General features: G+C 46.5%; 1 protein-coding gene across 5 annotated transcripts in view; it reads right to left on the bottom strand.

Moving 5' to 3' along the window:
- The window catches only part of TMEM229B (transmembrane protein 229B), a 41,853-nt gene extending 36,448 nt beyond the window's left edge, over positions 1-5,405 (bottom strand). For all 5 annotated transcript variants that reach the window (XM_079127183.1, XM_079127182.1, XM_079127185.1 and 2 more), the window contains exon 1: positions 5,071-5,405. The gene's annotated coding sequence lies outside the window, so the exon portion shown is untranslated. The remainder of the gene's footprint in view (positions 1-5,070) is intronic.
- Positions 5,406-13,757: the final 8,352 nt, after the last annotated feature.

Raw genomic sequence — 13,757 nt, 5'->3', positions numbered from 1 at the left:
AGCTGCATTATAATTACGGACAGGGGAAGGCCCAGAAACTGGGCTGGTGAATGAAGACTGGAGTCAAGTATCTGCAAAGAGAAGCTGCTATGTCTAGTGCAGTAGAGTAACAGAGGAAAATGCTGCCCTGGAGCCTGTTAATCAAGAGGAAATTTTTGTCATCAAAATAAAATGGGGTTTATAAAACACATGCCTATGCCAAGCAAGAAACTGTTCCCCTTATAGTAACTCCCAGGCCATCTGGTCTGCTTCCCCACTGCAGGGTACAGATCTCTCCCTCCTTCCTGAACATTTACTGGGATGCTCATTTTCAAATAAGAATCTGTACTTTCATCTCCTTTTACTAAATGTGCTTGATTCACATTAACTCTTCTTCTTATATGTTAACAACCTCCCCAATACGTGTTCTATTACCAATCCAAACAGAGACAGACCTCAATTCAAATCTCAGTTGGGATGCTTATTAGCTGTATGAAAACTGCAGTCACTTTATCTTACAGAGGCTCAGTTTCTCCAACTCTAAAATAAGGATAATTAATAATAGCTATTACTCATTACTGTGAGAGAAGGAGAACACAGGCAAAGTGCTTAACCCAATGCCTGGTACGTAGTTCTCATCCAATAAATGGTGGCTATCAACTGTTATTGCTATGAACACTGAAGCCAGCTGAAACTCCATATGTGAAATTATATCTCAGAGGTTGTACTGGGCTATCCAAGATCACTCAAGTGAGTGAATCAGGGGGGGACCCCAGATTTCCTGATTCCTGAAACTTTTGCCAATCATTTGCTCCCATATAAACAGCATCATTGCCCAATGACCTAGAAATCTGGGTAAGTGATCACATTCGAGGATCATAGCTGGTGATTTAATAAGCACGTGCCTGTTCTAGAAACTGTGTGGCCACATGAAAGCCTTAAGGCATCTACAGGTCAGTTTAAGAAGGTCACCTCATTACTGACAGCAAGGAAAAAAACAAGACAAGACATAAGCCTGGAACCACTGCTTGAGTTGCCCAGTGGTAACACTATTACTTGCCCATATCTGTTTTAAGATGGCAGATAAAAGACCCATGTCCTGGCTTTGGAAAGGTTTTTTTGATTGGGAACAAGAGGGGAAAAGATCCTAAGGACTAGGAACTAAGATGGGGTCTAACCACAGACGTCATGAGAAAGGTAATGGGAGTTGCCAGCAGGCTAAAAACAGGTCCCTGTCAATGTTCCAAAAAACGGAAGTTATTGACAAGATGGACTTCTTGCTGACAAGGGCCTGTCCCTCCACTGACTGTGCCAGCAATGAAACCATGGAGCCCCAAGAAGCACATTTTATCTCCAAGCATGAAGCACTCCTCAAACTCCTCTCTTTGTAGCTGTTCCCTAGTTCCTTGAGGCTGGTGTCAAGGCCTTACTAAAACTCAGGGTAAGTGAACTTTCTGATGAACACAAACCATTCCAGAAGCTCATGACAGAAGTGCCTCTCAAAACTGAGCCAATGAATGAATGAACCAGCTAGAAGGCATTCCTCACCCACGTCCCACAGCAAAAGCAGTCAGAAGTGGCTGATCTAGTATGTTTTGAATGTAAGGCTTCTGGAGAGCAGAGCAGTGTCAGAAAGTGCTCTCTCCAATTACATCCCCTTTTTTTTTTTTTTTTTTTTTTTTAATTGTACTGGGGATTGGACACCAGAGCACTCTATCACTGAGCTATATTCCCAGGTCTTTTCATTATTTTTTAAATTTTGAGACAGGGTCTTGTTAAGTTGCCCAGGCTGGCATTGAACTTGCAGTTCTCCTACCTGTCTCTGGAGTGGCTGGGATTACAGGTGTGCCTGATCATACACAGTTTATATCTCCTTATCTACTAGACCTTCCTATAGTAATTGGCAGGTGAAGTCTTGTATGCTGCCATGCTTCCAGAGGAAGGTGCAATCTGAAGACCCAAGTCCTGCCCATGTAGACTGCTCTAATTTCAAGGATGCTGTTTATCCTACAATACCAGCTACAGTAGGAGCCAGGAGCCCTGAAAGGATATCAAAGTCCCTGGAAGCCAGGAGTCTACCCTGCAGCCTGAGGCACGTGAGCAAAGGGACAGGGGCAGGTTTTCCTTTTTAGTCTGGGAATGTGCTGGGTTACTTATTCCACCTCAGTTCTCTATGGATACTCATTCCAGGAGAGAAACCACTTTCTTTCCTAGAATCACGGCAGCATGGACCATCCTGCAGCATAAAGTCTGAGGCAAACATACATCTTGAACCAAACACACAGGTACCTAAAGTCTTCATGTTTCACTGTCTTATAATGGAAAAGTAGAACCTATAAATCTCATAGAATACTTAATTCTAAACAGTCTCAAAATCCCAAGAAAGGCAAACTCCCCCAGCATATGCACAGACAGCATGCTGACTCAGTGAAACTCAGTTTCCTTCGAAGAAAACCAAAACTGAAAATTCCCCTGTGCACCCCTTTACCCCAGTTCATCTTATACTTTACTTTTCAAATCAAACCCTTATAATTTTAGAGCGGGGAGAGTTGGGAGTGGGAAGAAACAGAAAATCTGGCCAGTAAGGCTGCATTTCATTCTGAAAGAATATCGGAATTCCTTTCCCCATTCTCTCCTTGGCCAGGTGTTGCCACAAAAAGGGGCTGAGAGTTTGCCAGACAGAAATTATACACATCTTAAAAGGGATGTACCTGAAAAAAAAAAAAAAAAAAAAAAAAATAAAACCCAAACCACCTATAATTTGGGGGTGGAGAAAACAGGGAGGAGAGAGTAAAGGGATACAAATTTGAGAGGGGTCCAACTGGGGGAGGGTTAGCTATCCCTTTCATCCCTCAAGGACAGCCAGATCTGATATAGAGTTGCTGATAAGGTCGGGCTGCCTCCCTTTACTGCTTGTACCCAGGTCCCTCTCTATGACATCAGAGCCCCCAACATCATCAGAGACCCTTCCTAGAGCTTAGAGGGTGACTGTCACTAATGTCCTGGTTGGATCTCTCCCAGGAAAAACTCCCCTAGGGAGGAGTTCCAAGATGTCCCAGGAACAGAGGCAGATAGAAAAGACATGCTGCCTGTGTACAGCAGCAACAGTTTTTCTGATAAAAACTATACTTTTAAACCTAACACTAAGCTTTCCCTATCACAAAAGCTGTAATTTAGCCCTTTCCTGTAAAGTGACACCTTTCCCTTTAGAAACAATATGCAAATCCGATACAACTGAAATAAACACAGTATGAGGCTCACTAACGCAGTTAATCTCTTTCATTCAAGGACCCAAGACTCTTAAATCACTTTATAAATGTAAAAATTCATGCCTCATCATTTTCAAAGAGGGAGTCAGGGGAGTATCACGTTCCATCTTATATTCTGTACATAGGAGGAACAGTTAGTTCACAGCAGAGCCCACTCTCTCATCCCTTGGGGTGGGAGGTAGGACCTCCATAACATCCTCTTCATCTATGAATAAACAGCTTGGGATAAACCTAAAGAGGCAATGAGCAATCCTCAACCCTGTCCAGTTAGAGGGGATAAGTCAACAGAAGCAGCTAGCTGGGTTCTCTGGTCCAGCGTCTGGACCTGACTTTAGCTTCATCCATGTCTCTAGAGTCAGGTGTCCTAAGTAGGCCCACTCCTGGCCCAAACACTTGTATCATTAGTTCACTCACGGGTTAGGTGAAGAGTCACTCAGAAGCTCAGAGCCCTCCAGTGTGTGCTGTCTCCACAGGCAAGCAGGTCTGCCTTCCAACCACAGAAAAACCTGAACTCCCTAAAGGCTGTCCTGCCACAGGATGAAAGCCAGTGGTCACATGCAAGCCAGCTGGGAGCTCAAGACACCTCGTTCCTGGGGACACAAGGTCAGGGCCTGGGGACCTGGAACCTGGCCCATTTGTTTTCTAGAGAGAAAGACACTGTACCACCCCCAAGGCAGGCTGCTCAACCCTTCTCTTGACCCTTTTCCTGGCACAGCAGAGAGAAACCTAGGCTTCCTGATGATCCAACCCTGAAGGCCACAGTAACAGTTCATTTGTTACTAGGGTGCTGAGACCACATGAGAATGGATGAGCAGAGCCCCCAAGGTTACGCTGGCAGACAGCTCCCCAGGGTCCTGCTCTTTACTTCCCGGAAGAGTATTGAAGCAGCATCAAAACCTGCCACCCCCAGCTCTGTACCTGAAGCAACCAAACATAACCCCCCAGGAAACCCTGGAAAAAGAGAGGAGACAGGAAAAGAAGCAAAGAGGGTCAGTTTCTGACTGGGCAGAGAAAGAGGGAAGGAAGACACCTGGGAAAGAAGCCAATGCCTCCCTGTCCTTGCCAGGATCAGGGTTGTATGGCTCTCCATCCCAGTCCTGCATCTCCCACCAAGGACCAGAGATCAGGGAGGGCAGATGAAGAGCTGGCAGCCTAAGGCTGGGTCGGGACGGTTCTAAATCCGGGCTGGGCAGGGGCCTGGGGAATGGAGAACGCCCAGTTGTGCAGCCCACCATCACCCAGATTTTTTATGCATTCCCCCATTGGGGAGGCAACAGGATCATTTTGACAGGGTTCCCTCCCCTTCAGCAAAGTCCTGTCTCAAACTCAGGAGGGTCCGTGGTTCCCACTCCCAGGCCGTGGCTCCCCGGTGTCTACCTAGACTGGCGCCCCCCTCTGTTCCCTCGAAGCGGCCTCCGGGGTGCTCTCCGCCTAGGGGAAGAGGTGTCAACCTTCTGCTGCCCGAGATCTCCAGCCGGATCCTTCACCCTCGCCTTTCCCCGGTTCCCCTTTGTTTCAGGCGGGGAAAGTTGCCAATGGGCACCCCTTTCCCCAACACGCCCCCCTGTGCGCCCATCCCCCGCAGGGAATCCAAGCCCCGGCGCACCATCTAATCTGCGGCTCGCTCTCCAGCTGGGGCAGCCGCTTCGAAACCGAAAGCAAAGAGGAAGCGGGATCCGGCAATGCCCCCAAGCACGGTCGCCCGGTCTTCCCCATCACAGCCCCCCATCGCCCGCGCCCCCAGCGCTTGGCGCTGCCCGCCCCGCTCGGCCACCTCTCCCGGTGGCGGAAAGGCCTCTCTGCGGGCATCGGGGGCACCTACCGGTGCGGGGCCGGGGCCGCGGGCAGGGGCAGGGCAGGGCCGGCCGCCCGCGGGGCGCAGGTGCCGCCAGAAGCGCCGTCTCCCCGGCTGGCTCCCGCTCCTCCTCCCGCGCCAGGACTCGGGGCGCTCTCCTGCGCCGCCTGCTCCCCGCCCCCACGCCCGGCGCTCGGGCTCCCCCCGCGCGGAGTTGCCGGCCGTGCCTCCCCCACGCCGCCTGGCTCTCCCGCGCCGCTCCTAGTCCCGCATCGTGTGTCGGCGCCCGCCGCGGCGGCGCGGGGGCTGGAGGGCTGCAACCGCCGCTGCCCGGGCAGAACGGATCCCCAGGCGGCGGCGGCGGCGGCGGCGGCGGCACTCACCCATAGTACGGATGCGGTGCAAACTGCACATGCTCGCGTCTGACAAGCGCTCAGCCGGCGGCCCTGCTTAACTCCTTGCGCGCCCGCTCGCCCGCCGGGCGGGCTGCCCCCTCCGATCCCGCCGCCTCCCGCCGCTTCCCTGCGCCAGGAGTTGGCTCAGCCCCGGGCGCCCTAGAAACACGCCCCTGACCCTGGCAGCGCAGGTGGCTACTGCGCAGGGCTCCTCGGCCACCCTTCCTAGGTCACCCCTCCTGCATTGGAGGTGTCTGCAGGGGGCCCTCGCCTCTCTGCTTGTAGGAGTTGTGGTGACCCGTGTACAACATCCACTATGGACATCGTGCAGACCCAGGCTACCTGAGGGTCACGGTTCACATGGAGGGGCAGACACTATGTGCCTGCCAGCCAGCATTGTGCTCCATGCAGTCCATTCATTGAAACAGTCCTACAAGTTTATTTTTTTGATTTCCATTTCCAAGATGAAGAAACTGAGGCCTCTCGGAACTCAAGAATTTGCCTAAGGCAAGGCGTGTACCGCCAAAGTCCACAATTTGCTTTACACTAAACTAAACGATATGTTCTTTCTGAAGAGAATCTAGGTTCTTCTATTGGGAGGTGGGGAAAAAAATGGACCCATCTGGAAGTCCCCAACATGGAACTCGGATAGCCCAGAAGCAGAGAAAGTGGAGGAGGAGAGAGGACCATGACAGTTCCCCACACTGATCCTGGGTCTTACTGAGCAGGGAATGGGAACGAAAACCTCCATTCCTACTCCAGTCCAGTGCTAGGTACCTCAGCAAGAGGAAGGGATATTTTTGAAAATGGCATTTATGTTACCTAGAGTTGTCCTTTTTAAAAGGAACCCATCCAGAGAGGTTGCCCTTTTCTAATTCTCAACATGCCCTATGTGTGTCTACCCCAGGTGTGCCTGGGCCTGATCTAGGGGTGTGATGGCTGCTTCTCTGAGCCTGGCAGTGTAGCTCAGTGGTAAAGCAAGTACTTAACATGCAGGAAGCTTTGGGTTCAACTCCCAATACACACACACACACACACACACACACACACACCTGGAAGGAGTAAATGGGGAGAGGGATAACCAGAGAGACTGCAGTCCTTATCCTTTTTTATAAATGCCACAGGGACAGAGCATTTCAGAGGTCCAAGGTCACATGGAGTATTCGAGGATGAACCTGACTTTGATCCAGCAAGTCTACCCCATTCTGGACAAGAAACTGGGCAGCTTTCCTACTTTTGAAACCTAATTTGATCCTATGTCTTCCCAAAATTGCCTGATGGGGAACATGGGTTTTCCATTCTCTTCCTATCCCTGGCCAGGATGTTCACAGATCAACAAAGTTGCATCCCAAAACTAGGCGTGGACAACGTGAATTAGGAGCTCTAAGCCCATTCCCGAACACACCCTGTTTTGGGGGTAGCCAACCCATTTTTCTCTAAGAAAAGCACTGGATTTCCAACAGGGACACAGGGCATTATCTTGGGTTCCTCAAATCTGTATAGGAAAGACAGCCATGAGGTGCCACTGCTCTTGACCTTCTTGTTCTCCTCTGTATTAGGAGATAATATTACCTGCTTCATAAGCATGCTATGATGACTCAATATCATAATTCATGTAAAGTTCTCAGCACACCATAGGCTTTCAATAATAGGAAACTTTTATTTCCTATAGGAAACTGGGGGTAAGGCAGGGAGAAGGGAGAAGAGTTACAGGCAGGTACGTGGGCTGTGCCTAGGACATTGTCAGAGAGACAGAAGAGAGACCCCCTCAGGATTACTTTGGCAAGAAACAGCTTCATTAATCTAGCAGCAAGGTCCAGCTGGAAGAGGGACACCCCTTGCAGGAGGTGTAGTACTCCCACTCTAGTTCTCTGCATATTTGGCAGGCTCAGCTCTCTTCTGGGCTCTGGGAGGCAGCGTTGAGCAGAGGAAGGCATAATGGGCTGCAAGGTAGCAAGAACTGAATACCTGAAACTTGTCCATTAAGCACAGTAGAGTAGGTTAATCTCTAGTGCCAACAATATTTTTAGGGGCCCACAGTCACAAATTTCTTTTAAAATCAGTAGAAAAAAATAAGGCTTAAAGTCAAAATGTTTTCTATATGATAATATTTTCATCCTCAGAATGGTAGCCACGATGCCAGTTACAGGATCAGAAAGATGGAAGAATTAGGAACTAAGATACAAGGCTTGGCATCATCCAGTCTCTATCCAGCTCTCTTCAAGACTTAACAACACGATCGGGATTTTACTCATTCCTACATTAGGGATCTTTCTAACAACAATTTATATAGTGCCTCCTCTCTTTGGGCAGGGCATTATGTAAATGAGAAAAATCAAGGATCAGAAAGGTTGTATAGTTTGGCTAAGGTTAGATTTCTAGTAAAAGCAAAAAGGAGTTCAAACTCAGGTCTATTGGCACCCCATCCAAGGTTCTTTCCATCTTACCAAGATTTCAAATTACAATAGGCATGTACCGGGCAGAGAAGCAGTAGACCTAAAACTAGCATCTGTACCCATGAGTGGTCCCCTAGCTTTCCCCCCAAAGAACACTGAGACCCACACACAGTTTTGTGAAAGTAGGCACAGTCAACATGGTTATAGTGATTCAAGTACAAATTGAAGATGGGACAAACCAAGCTCCCTACACTAATACACGCCAAAGAACGCCAGCCCCTTTTTCCTTCTAGTCTTGCCAAAGCAAGTAGAGCAGTGGGGAACAAACAGAGGTAGATTTAGCTCTGGAAGACCTGGATTTCTTTTTTAAGTTCTTGATTTTATTTGCAATTCTAGATTCAGGTGACACCTCATTCTATAAAATAGAACGAGTGCTCCTCAGACCTGGATTGAAGTTTAGATTCCATATCCTAGTTGGACATCCTTAAGGCAGTTCATTTAGCCTTTCTCAGCCTGTTTCCTCATCTGCAAAATGAACATGGTAATAACACCCATCCCTGGGGCTGCTGTAAAAATAAGATGGTGTGTATAAGGAGCTTCCTTTGATTCCAGGCACATAGTGTGTAGGTCATGAATGGCAGTAACTCTACATGACATAGAAAGTCCCACCACAATAGGCAGTTGATGGTAGTTCTCTTCAGCCCTTCCTTTTGCCACCAGTCAGGGAAAAGAAGAGTCTTCCAAGTATCCTTTTAGTCTCTAAAGAACCTTGAACATGTTCAGTTCTTAGGTGTCTTTTCCTAAGGACAAGAACTTCTCTGTCTTTCCTCCAAAGCACACCATCCATAAAGGGCTTGCTCTTGTCTCCACCATAAGCAATGTTCTTGATGACCTTCAAAGGGAATCAGAAAGATTTCTTTATGCTTGTTAGAGAGGATTGGTTCCCCCGGGGTTGCCCTCTGACCGCAATTCAGGACAAATGTGACTCGAAAGTAATTTCTTGGAGGGACTAGTCTGCAACCAGATGGGAAAGGGTCTGGGAGGGAGCTGAGCTCAGAAATTAGTGATCAAGAAGGACCACATACACTCTGTCACAGACGCTGTGATAAGCCAGAGAAGTGGCATGGAGGCAGAGGAAGCATCAGTGTTGAAGGCAATGTCGTGTTTGGAATTATTTGAATTAGCTTTATAGAAAACAAGCTGAGTGAAAGAGAAGTGGGGGAGGGTTACGCTCTAGATAAGCAGCAACATGCTGTATTTGAAATTCGGGAAGTCTCTGCAATAACCCCTTCTTTAAATAGGAAGGAAAGGGAGCATAAAGAGGCTAAGGAAAGCTCCAGGTATGGTGCACAGGCCTGCAATCCCAGTAACTCAGGAGGCTGAGGCAGGAGGATCACAGGTTCAAGCCCAGTCTGGGCAATTTAGCAAGAGCCTGTCTCAAAGTAAAAAATGAAAAGGGCTGGAGATATAGTAGTTCATTGGTAGAGTACCGCTGGGTTCAATCCCCAGTGTTGTTTAAAAAAGAGAGAGAGGAAGAAAGGAAGAAAAGAAGCTAAGGAATGCAAATCTGTGCCATTTGGGATTCTTTGACCACAAACAACAGAAACTGACTTTAGCTATCTAAAGTCTAAAGGGAATTTACTACAAGGATATGAGCAGGTAGCTCTCAGACTCAAGGAAATGCTAATAAAAACAAGTTTGAAAAGACTAGGAGCAGACCAATTTTGAGGGCCTAGGACATGGCAAGTGAGAGACTCCTCAAGTGTTTCTGCTGCCAGAAAAACTAGACTGCAATCTTTTTATCAAGAGTATCAAAGTTTCCCAAGATGAGTCCTGAGCCATGCATTCACCTTTCTTCTTGGCCAAGGAAGGACCCAGCTGGTCCCCATGGTGTGAGCCTGAGCAGCCCCACACACCATAACTGAGAGGTAAGCAGTAAAACAGAAGCCAAGGGAGTGAGCATGGTGGCTCATGCCTGTAATACCAGCAGCTCAGGAAGCTGAGGCAAGAGGATCACAAGTTCAAAGCAACTTAGCGAGGCCCTAAGTAAATTAGCAAGACCCTGTCTCAGAACTTAAAATAAAGGGGGCTGGGAATGTGGTTCAGTGGTTGAGTGTCTCTGGGTTCATCCCTGGTACCAAAGGTTGGGGGAGCCAAGAGGCTGTACCAAAAGGAAGGGAAAGACAACTAGGTAGCCCCCAAACAGATGGGAAATTCATATCTGACTCAGCGCCCTTGGGAGGTGTGTGGGAGGCAATGTTAGATACACAGTCTTGCTAAATTGCTGAGGCTGGCCTCCAACTTGGAATTCTCCTGCATCAGCCTCCTGAGTAGCCAGGACCACATAGAACTATAGATGTATGTCACCACATCCAGTCTAGACTCTAATTTTTAGTTTTAGGTTCACAACAAAATTGAGCAAAAGGTACTGAGATTTCCCATGTGCTCCCAGACACTGTAGGCACACAGCATTCCCTCTTATCAACATCCTGCCATCAGAGAGCTACATTTGCTACGATTCATGAACCCATGTTGACGTGTCATCACCATCCAAAGTCCATAGTATATATTAGGGTTCACTCTTGATATTGCACATTTTATGGGCTTAGACAAATGTATAACGACTTATATTCACAATTACAGTATCATACAGGATATTTTCACAGTCATAAAAATCTGGGCTCTGCTGATTCATTTCTCCCTTCCCACTAACTCTGCAACCACTAATATTTTAACTGTCTCCATAGATATACCCTTCCCAGAATGTTACATAGATAGAATCATACAATTTATAGCCTTTTCATCAGATTGATTTCATTCATTTATAATATACATTTATGTATCCTCCATGTTGTTTCATGCCTTGATAGCTCATTTCTTTTTAGCACTGAATAATATTCCATTGTTTAGATGTACCACAGTACACGTGTAAGGACCCGGGTTCAAATCCCAGCACCACTAAATAAATAAATAAAGCTGCTATAAACTGTGTACAGATTTTGGTGTGGGCATAATGTGTCAACAGCTTTGTGAAATACTAAGGAGCATGACTTCTAGATCTTATGGTGAAAATATGTTTAGTTTTATGAGATATCTCCAAGCTGACCTCTTAAGTGGCCCTACCATTTTTGCATTTCCATCAGCAATGATTCAGAGTTCCTGTGCTCCCCATCCTTACCAGCATTTGGTGGTAATAGTGCTTTGGATCTGGGTCATTATAGTAGATGTGGGGTATCTCATTGTTCCTTATAAGGTTCCCAGGTATGAGAGAAAGCAAAGGGAGAAACAGATAAAATCTCAAGAAAGCAGTAGGAGGTTCTGAAGACACAGATGCTGAACAACATCATTACTTTTGCAGGAGTTGGTAGAGCTGGGTAACATGTTATCATCCAAACTTCATGATTTACCTTAAGGTATGTCTATAGGTTACATTACAAAGGCAGACTTTTTGTAGACTTTGCACAGATATGGAACTACTGAATTGTGATAGGAGAAGTAAATGAAAAAGGTTATTAAGGGTTCCTTGAATGTTTATGTCACAGAGAGATGGCAAGAGGTACCAAAGGAGACCCAGCATTAATGATCAAGTTGACTGTAGGTTTATTAGAAGATTTGCCATTTATGTTCATTGGGAAAGGGATATATACTTTAGCACAACTTTCAAAATAATAATTCTCCCTACTTTGGGGATACATATTTTATAAATTTATTATTATTATTATTATTTTGGCTCTGGGGATCAAAATCTGGGTCCCGCACATGCTAAGCTCATGCTCCATTTTACTGAACTACATCCTCAGCCCTACTTTGCAGATATTTAAAAATCATATTCCCTCTCTTTTTTCCATCATCGCTTTTAAAAATACAGTGGATGAGGACTATGCTGTACTCATGAACACCTTGAGCCTGAAAATAAAGAGCTCACAGTTCTGTGATAATGTGAATTCATCCATAAAGATTGAGACATTAATGTGCATGCAGTAAGTCAGTCCTGAAAATTAGTGCAGGTTCATAAGACTAACAGAGGAAAAGGCCACAGCTAAAGAAATCAAAGAGAGAATATGAACGTGCATTGAAAGCACACGACTTCATACTTTTAAATGTGGGTTTAACTGTGAAGGTCATAAATCTGTTGGGGATAGAGTTGACTAGGAAACTTGGGGACCCCCATTCCACATACACACCTCTCCCCCAACCCCCATTCCACTGCTCTCATTTCTGACTCAGCAGTCAGCCCAGGTGCTGGGCAGATTTAAAAGAATTTCTGCTTTGGAGATTAAAAGCCAAACTCCAATCTGGTCACCTCCCCTCTGTGCCTCCCTTTGCCAGGATACAAGGAGCTTAGTGGTCTGAGGAGGGACAAAGGAGTATTGTTAAGGGGAGACTGGGTATGAGAAGGCTTTGCAGTTAAAAGCTTTTATGCTGCTATCTAAACCATTCTCCCCTGGGGGGACACCGCGTGCCTGTCCCAACTTCACCATATCAGTTCAAAGAGAAATTTCAGCCAGATGCGGCGATTGCAGGAGGATATCTTGGGACTTGGCAACGTTAATAGCTTAAGAATTTCTATCACAACATCTCATCCACTAGGTCCTGGGAAGGAGTAGAGTGGAAAAATCTTTCTTTTTGTAGACCTGAGTCAAAAGATTTCTCCCAGAGGAGCTGGCCGAGAGGCAGCCTAATCCTGGGCGCCAGGGTGTATGGATTGCATCGCAGAAGGTAGGGTACGACCTGTCTGTACTCTTTATACCCTCCTTGTTCTGACCCTTCTACAACTCAGCCACCTTCAGAAAAGGCTACATAAAGCCTGAGGGGTTGATGGTCCCAGGGACTCTGTCTTGTCTGGGGGAATTAGTTCAGTTGAGGTATTCTGTTCCTCTTATATACCAATTAGTATCCAAGTGTCTTCTCTTGCCTAGCACTGTGCTGTTTTGAGGAACTTTTTCCACTTAACAACCACTAACGTATCAAGCACTGTGCTAAGGATTAGGGTCCAACAGGAAACAAAGATGGAGACCTACGAATATGAAAGATGAGAATAATACAAGATGGTCTGTAACAGAGCATTACTTAATGCCTCACAAGTTAAGCAAGCATGTATTAGGTAAGTGTTAGACCACCGAGCAAGCTCCAGAGCACTGAGCAAACTCCCAGCCTTCCCAGTGACTGCTTTTAATTCTGTATCTCTCTTACGGTGGAAAATCTGTGATTATTCGTGTTCTGCAAGGGGGCTGACTCCGTGGCCAGATATTACCACACTTAAATTTGTAGACGCTCTGACTGGCTCAGAATTAACCAGGATGTGTAAATTTATCCACTTCTTTCTATCAAAAGCCGCCTGCCCCTCTTTCTTGCCCACAGGGTCAGGGTCTACTTTCTCTCTTTGTGTCCTTATCAGGAAGGAACAGGGACATCTTTAATGGCACTTTTTCATATCCATGAGCAGTAATTTCAGGTAAATATTCCCAGGGAATGCAGCAGCAGGTTCTGGGGTCAGGGAGAGAAGAATGGGGGGAGAAGTTTCCAGCAGCACAAAGGAAGACCATTGAGGAAATGGGCCTTTTGCTCTGAATCTGTGTCTGTGTTCGAAGTGGGTAGGCTAAGATGGGAACTGGTTGCTCAGGGGTCCACCTTGACCCTGTAAGTGCCCTGTAGTTGAGTAATGGGAGATTAATACACTACCTCATTCTTGAGATTTTATTGTTTAAATCCCAATTTCTAGAAAGCAGTTGTTACAAATGTAAAAAGGATACAACCTAAAGGCACAGCAATTGGGACCTAGTAGGTCATGCATTATTATGATGATTTACATAGAAAATAAAAATATTATGCAGTCATTAATATTTAAGATGAAGAATTATATTTATTGACATGGACATGGACAGTGTTCTAGAAAGCCACTGGGCTCAGGGAGCCCCAATCC

Source organism: Sciurus vulgaris (genome assembly GCF_902686455.1).
Source record: "Sciurus vulgaris genome assembly, chromosome: 2".
NCBI lineage: Eukaryota > Metazoa > Chordata > Mammalia > Rodentia > Sciuridae > Sciurus > Sciurus vulgaris.
Note: the sequence above shows the minus strand (reverse complement) of the source record. Positions and strands in the feature narration are given on the sequence as shown.